Source organism: Myodes glareolus, chromosome 10 (genome assembly GCF_982192425.1).
Source record: "Myodes glareolus chromosome 10, mMyoGla1.1, whole genome shotgun sequence".
Taxonomy (NCBI): domain Eukaryota; kingdom Metazoa; phylum Chordata; class Mammalia; order Rodentia; family Cricetidae; genus Myodes; species Myodes glareolus.
In genome coordinates this window covers 59,594,669-59,601,490 of record NC_142035.1, presented here as the reverse complement: position 1 = coordinate 59,601,490, position 6,822 = coordinate 59,594,669, and the positions used below count along the sequence as shown (strand labels likewise).

The 6,822-nt window shown below is 49.0% G+C and overlaps 1 non-coding gene across 1 annotated transcript; it reads left to right on the top strand.

The window, feature by feature from the left end:
* The first annotated feature begins 6,714 nt into the window (after positions 1-6,714).
* LOC146892597 (U6 spliceosomal RNA) lies at positions 6,715-6,822 on the top strand. Its single transcript, XR_015004317.1, has one exon. It is a non-coding gene; the product is annotated as a U6 spliceosomal RNA (small nuclear RNA).

Here is a 6,822-nt window from a genome sequence, read left to right as displayed (position 1 = left end):
CTGAGAGCTGCAGCCTCCCTACCTGCAGCAGCCCTGGGGGTTGTATCAGTGGAGGCCACAAAGAGAAAGACCAGGAAAAAAAGTAGCTCCTTGTTTTAAAAGACAAACAGAATACCTGAAAACCATGTACTCGAATGTCCACAAAGTACCTCTCCCCGATACAATGATAGACAGTGTCTGTTCCACTTGCCTCTCTGACACTCTGCATTTTGCTGGTTTTCTTCCTTTTCTTTCACATATGTGGGTGCTGTGCCTGCATATATGTCTGTGCGCCATGTGCATGCCCAGTGATCTCTAAGGCCAGAAGAGGGCATTGAATCCCCTGGGACTGGAGTTAACAAGCAGTTGTGAGCTACCAAATGGGTGCAGGAATCAAATCCAGTGCTTTTAACCGTTGAGCTATCTCTTCAGTCTGTCGTCTGAGACAGGGTCTGAGCCTGGGTGTATGCAGGTATGTAGCCCAGGATGACCTGGAGCTAGCTACATAGATCAGACCATCCTCAAACTGAGACACCTGCCTGCCTCTGACTTCTGTGGTTCTGGGATTAAAGGCATTTACCACCACACCCAGCCGTAAATTCTCCAGGTGTTGAATTTCTGCACTCAAGCAATCTTCCTGCCTCAGCAGCCTTCTGAGTTACTGGTCCTGTAACGTAGGTACACACCACCATACCTGGATTCGGCTGGCATTTTCAAAATCATCTACAATAAATAGCTATTGCTTTTGTGTCATGGGAGGAGTGAGATAGGGCCTCAGGTAGCTCAGGCTGGCCTAAATCTTACTGTGTAGCTGAGTCTGGCCTTGAACTCCAGATCCTCCAGCCCCTGTCTTCCAAATGTTTGGATTATAGGAATCTACCAATATACATCACTATACCTGGCTAAAATCAATTACTTTTGTAATAAGCAAAAGTTTTCCGATAGATAAGAAACAAATTGGGGTAGAGAGAGTGTGGAGATGGGAAAGGACCTGGAGCTGGAGCTGGAGCTGGAGCTGGGCTGACGACAGGGACCTGTTATCCAGTCACTCGGGAGGCCGGGAGGCTGAGCCAGTGGGGTAGCAAACTCAAGGCCAGCCTGAGCTACAGAAGAAAAGGTTGTAGATGCTGGAGGCCTCAAGAAGGGAGCCACTCCAAGACTTGAATCTGGGATGCGCAGAATAGGCTCTGAGTTTTCAGATGTTTGGCCGTGTGGCAGTGCCACCAACAGAAATGGATGAGTGGGGTTGTGTTTTCGGCAAAGCCAGACTGAACTCTCAGGCAGACCGTCAGCAAATGTTCCTTTAATTTTACCATCAACTACTTCCTTCCACTCAGCCTTACAAGGGAATGATTCGAGGAAGCTCAACAGGGTTTGTAAATTGTGAGGTAGCTTGGGTATGGAGTGAAAACAAGACAAAACGGACAAACAAAAAACCAGAAGGTACAAAAAACAGGGTCAGGAGAGGGGCTTTTGTGTCTGTGGGCCACACGGAGAAGCCGAGTAACTCTGCTATGGTACCACCGAGGCCCACTCTGGAGGTGACGGGTCTAAACTTGGCAGAGGCAGTGGAGGCCTTTAGGGGGTGGTCAGGGTGAAACCCAGGAGTAGGAGAGGAGATGGTGAGAAAAATCAGACATCTGGGTGGAAGCTGGGAGGGGGGAGAGGATGGAGGAGAAGGACAAGGTGGCCAAAGGGCAGCAGGAAGCATGATTGGCAGGAGCGGTAGTCAAAGACTAAGGAATCAGACTTCAAACCCTACCAGGCTGGGGACAAGGAGGTCACTGTCTATCACAGATGGTTGGAAGAGGGACAGGGGGGAGTTGTGGCTGGAGGCTGTCTTTGGGGACCAAGAAGATGAGAGAAGGTCTTACCGTGGCTGCGGGAGGCAAAGGAGAGGCCTGGGATGGATGTCAGAATGAGCATCAGGTTGAGGGCAGCAGGGTAGAGGTGAGGTCGGAGCCTGCAGGCAGAAGGAAGAGGCAAACACTGGCAGAGAAGGCGGCGTGGTTAGTCCAGACTCACTTGGGTTGTGTTCCCTGAGACCTCTCTCTGACCCATGTGACTTCTTCCACATGGACCTCTTTGCAAATAATTTATGATTTCGGGGTTGGTCACATGAACCATGTGGTTTGCGTATGGCCCCAACAGTAAAAGAAATACAGGAAAAAAAGAAGGTAGGTTTAGATGACAAAAATATTTCTGTCCCACATCAGGGACATTAGCATCCAATTTCAGGTTCTAGGATCCTCTCCTATCTCAGTCCAGAACCACGAGGATGTCATCAATGAGGAGCTAAAGCCCAGAGAGGGACAATGACAGGCCAGGGATCACACAGCCAGTGTTTGGAATTATTTCCAGGCTGGAAAGTCAGTGTTCCAATTGAAGCCCCAAAGTCTGCTCTGGGGCGGTTTCATCTTTAGACAACTGGGTTCAGCTTTGGTTTCTGTCCTTTCTCTGGAAGTGGGACAAAGAAACCAAGAGCCAAGAAGCTGTCAGGGCTGGTCCCAAGCCCCAGGAGGCTGGGAACCAACTCCACACCCATGTAAACACAGAGCAGCTCTGATACCTCTTACTTGGCACTGAACAGCTTCCTCCAAATCAGTTCTCGGCTATTATCTTGCTTATCCCCACCGGTCCCCTGGGAGCCAGGGAGGGGCAGAGAGTGTTAGCCCCACTTCATAACTGCTAGAAACTCAGACAACAGCGAAGGCAGTAATTTGCCCAAAGTCACCCAGCAAGTAAGGATGGGGTTGGAACTAGAGATCAAATCTCCTTGGCTGTGTGTGTGTGTGTGTGTGTGTGTGTGTGTGTGTGTGTGTGTTATTGGTGAGGATAAAGATCAGCAAAGAATGTAGCCTGTTGATGGAAAGGGGAGTGGGTCCCGGCTTGTGCACATGGTCTCCAGAATAAAGGGCCTCCTGTTGTACAAGGACAGCAGAGTCACCACTGCTGGAGGGACAGCTGCTACTGGGAACACTGTGTTAGCTGATTCAGGCTGAAGAGGAGAGCAGGCAGAAAGAGTGGAGTCTGATCACAGGGAGCACAGGCCTGAAGGAGAAAGCAATAATGGGCAAGTGTCCCTGTGTGGGGTCCAGCTGTCTGCTTTCCAGTTCCAACAGGTCCACACAGGACCCAAACACTTTCCTGATGTCCCTCAGTGCTGGGGTCCGGGATGGAGGAGAGGAATCTAGACACCTGGGAGATAGGCATACTGTGGCAGGAAAGGAAGGGTCAGGGAGGCACGGAGATGGTGATGACAGAGTCCATCTTCCAGGGGGGTGAAAAGCAGGCTATTGTTCACCCAGACTGTTATCCAAGGCCCTGCAGTCTGAAAATAAGTCTCACGGTCACCCTAGTTGTCGGCCCATCCTTCAGCCTCAGTTTGAAAAGTCAGCCCTAAAAATGTTCCAGCAGCAGAGCAGAGAGCTCAGTGATACCATCTGCATCTTCTCCTCTCCCCAGCTCTGTCTCCCCTCCCTCTACTCCCCAGTTCAGGACACCCAGACTCTTAGCTGGAACCCTGGCCTGTTCAGCTTTGCTCTCAAGAAACCCATTTCCTAGCTGGGTGGTGGTGGTGCATGCCTTTAATCCCAGCACCCAGAGACAGGTGGCAGGTGGATCTCATGAGTTCGAGGCCAGCCTGGTCTATGAGAACTAGTTCCAGGACTAGCTCCAAAAGTCACAGAGAAACCCTGTCTCGAAAAACCAAAAAGAAAAAAAAAAGAAAGAAGAAGAAACCCATTTCTTTTTTGTTTTCCTATCTCTCTGCGCCCCCCCCCCCCACTTCTTTTTGAGACAGGGTCTCTCTTTGTAGGTTGTCCCGGAACTAGTTATAAAAACCAAATTGGCCTCAAACTCATAGAGATTCTCCTGTCTCTTCCTCCGGGGTGCTGGGATTAAAGTTGTGTTTCACTCTGCCCAGTTTGAGACCCATTTCCTAGAGCAGACCCTTCAGTCCCCCATGCAGAACTCCAAGAAGAGGCTTGGATTCAAGTTCAGGAGACCCAGAGCAGGCACCTGACAGATAAAAGGTTGCCTAAGTATTGCTGCATACGGGGACAGAAAGCAACAGTGCTTAGACCCAGGAAGTCACTCCCTACGGTTCACACTGACTCATGAGGCCCCTCTACTATAGCCTGCTCACCTCACCAGGGATCTGGCCCAAGCCCAAGGAGGGCACTGCTGGCGCAGCCCTGCTAAGAGCTGGGTTTCCTGGCAGCCAGGCACAGTGGGCAGGTCTGACCTGTGCAATACGATCCTGTGGTTACAGCCTGGGGCCAGGGCTGGTTGCAAAAGGGGCTGGTGCTCCTGACGCAGTCTGCTCTCGGTCTCACGGTCTCACTCCTAAGCTGGTTCCCAGGAGAATGGAGAGACCAGGGAGGGTGCGTCACCTCTGCTCTGGGCACCATTCTGCTCTTAGGCAGTATAAGGGCATAGCTCCTTTGGGTGGACATGGACTCTCATTCGCACCAGTCCAGGCTGAGCAAGCATACCCAGCACAAAGAGGCTCACAGAAGTCAACACAGATAGAATTGGGCTCAGGCACAGAGGCGCAGGCCCCTGAAAAGCAGACAGCACAGATACTTAGACACGAGCACAGAGACCCTCGGGCTCAGATGCAGTTCTGCACACACACACTCCTGAGAACAGACCTGATGCAAACACAGACATGTGTACATGTCAGGCAAAGATGGCCACCTAGGGTTGGAGAGATGGCTCAGCTGATAATACCACTGGCTGATTTTCAGAGGGTTCCAGCACCAAGCACATGGCAGCTCAGACATGTCATTAACTCCAGTTCTAGGGGATCTGACATATCCTTCTGATCTTGGAGTGCACCAGGCACTTCAGATAGGCATGCAGACGAATATTCATACTTAAAAAATAATCTAAATAATTGAAAAAGATGGCCACCCACATTTACAGAGATATCCGTGTATGTAATTACTCAGACTCTCGCACTGACAAGAATGTCCAAATACGCAGCAAAACCAGCCACGCGGAGTAAGGCGCATGTGTGAAACTGTATACCCACTTGTTGTCATTTAGTATTTATTGAACACTGATGACCCATTACTCAGCCTCCAACAGAGATAACCTCCCTCCCACACACATATAAACTCGGGCTTCCGCAGGATTCACTTCAGATGTACTGGGGCCCAGTCACCAAGCCAAAGATGGAGAATATGGTTTTCTTATGTCATTGACCCTCTCAACCTAAAAAAGAGAACACAGAACAAACAAAGAAACAAAAAACCCAGCATAGCTTCTTTATCACTTACACTAGGCGAGGATGACAGCTAGATGGGGAACTAGCTGAGGGTGCTGAAATCTGGGTCGTGTGGAGGTCAGAAGACTACTTGCTGACTTCCGTTGGATCTCTCCTACCATGCGGGTCCTAGAGACTGAACAAGAACCTGTCTTAAGAATAGAAAAGTGAGGAGTGAGGGGAGTGGTGTGCAGGAAGGTAAGTGGGAAGAGATAGCTTCGTGGTAGATCCCTGTGTAGCACACAAGATCCAGGTTCAGTCCAAGTACAGCCAAGGAAGAAAGGGACAGTGAAAACAATCTCCTTATATTCTGGAGGCAGAAGCGAGAGGCTCTCGTGTTCCAGGCCGACCTGGCCTATATAATGAAAATAAATAAGTAAATAATAAGCAAATAAGTAAGTAAGTAAGTAAGTAAATAGATGGTTGGTAGGCAGAGTGCTTCCTCGGCACACACTGGAATTCACAATCCTTGCCCAGCCGTCATCAGAGAAGTTTCTTCTTGAGGTAGACAGTAACTAACACAGTGACCCATAGCACGACAACATACATGAGTGAGGACCTAAAACCAAACCCTTCATTAGAGCCTTCCCCTCAGGGCTCAGAGGGCTCTGAGGAAGAGGAGGAAGAAAGATAGTGAGAGCCAGTGGGGATGGAGGACACCAGGAAGCGGTGTCTTCAAGTTGCCATAGGACTGACACATACGACCCCCCAGAGAGGCTCACGGCGCCTACACAGGTCCAAGCCAGATGGGTTCCAGAGCTGAGAGAAAGAACTGGACAAGCGTTCCCATCCCTAACCAAAAAGCTATCTCCAGTTGACAGCTGCTCCCAAAGGAAAACCAGTTTCTCCAAGGGAGTCTCGCCGGGTATACTAACCACATTTGAGAGCAGGCCCCGCGCCCAGCGGTAGATGGCCAACACAAACTCTATGGCATTTTTGTAGACTTTTTGTCTCACATTACACTGTTTGGGCATTTTCTGTCTTATTGGCCTTTTGCTTATATAATTATGGTTACTGATTTTGTGCTTTTATGGGTTTTGTTTTTGTGCATATATGTGTGTCGTGTATTTTTCTTTTGTTGTTGTTGTTTGTTTGCCGGTTTGTTTTCTAAAGAAAGAAAGGAAATGGAGTTGGGTGAGTGGGGGAAGATCTGGGAGGAGTTGGGGGAGGGGAAACCATGATCAGAATATATTGAATGAAAAAAATTTTCAATAAAAAAGATGGTGCTCTTTGTTTTCTTTTTTTGTTTTGTTTTTTGGTTTTTGGTTTTTGGCTTTTGGTTTTTTTTGGTTTTAGGGTTTTTTTTTGGTTTTTCGAGACAGGGTTTTGCTGTAGTTTTAGAACCTATCCTGGAACTAGCTCTTGTAGACCAGGCTGGCTTCGAACTCACAGACATTCACCTGCCTCTGCCTCTCAAGTGCTGGGATTAAAGGCGTGCAACACCACTGCCCGGCTTAAAGATGGTATTTTTTTCAGCAATGCATATACTAACATTGGAACAATACAACACAGAGATTAGCTTGGTCCCCTTGAAGGATGACCTGCAAATCTGTGAAACAGTCCTTGCTTTC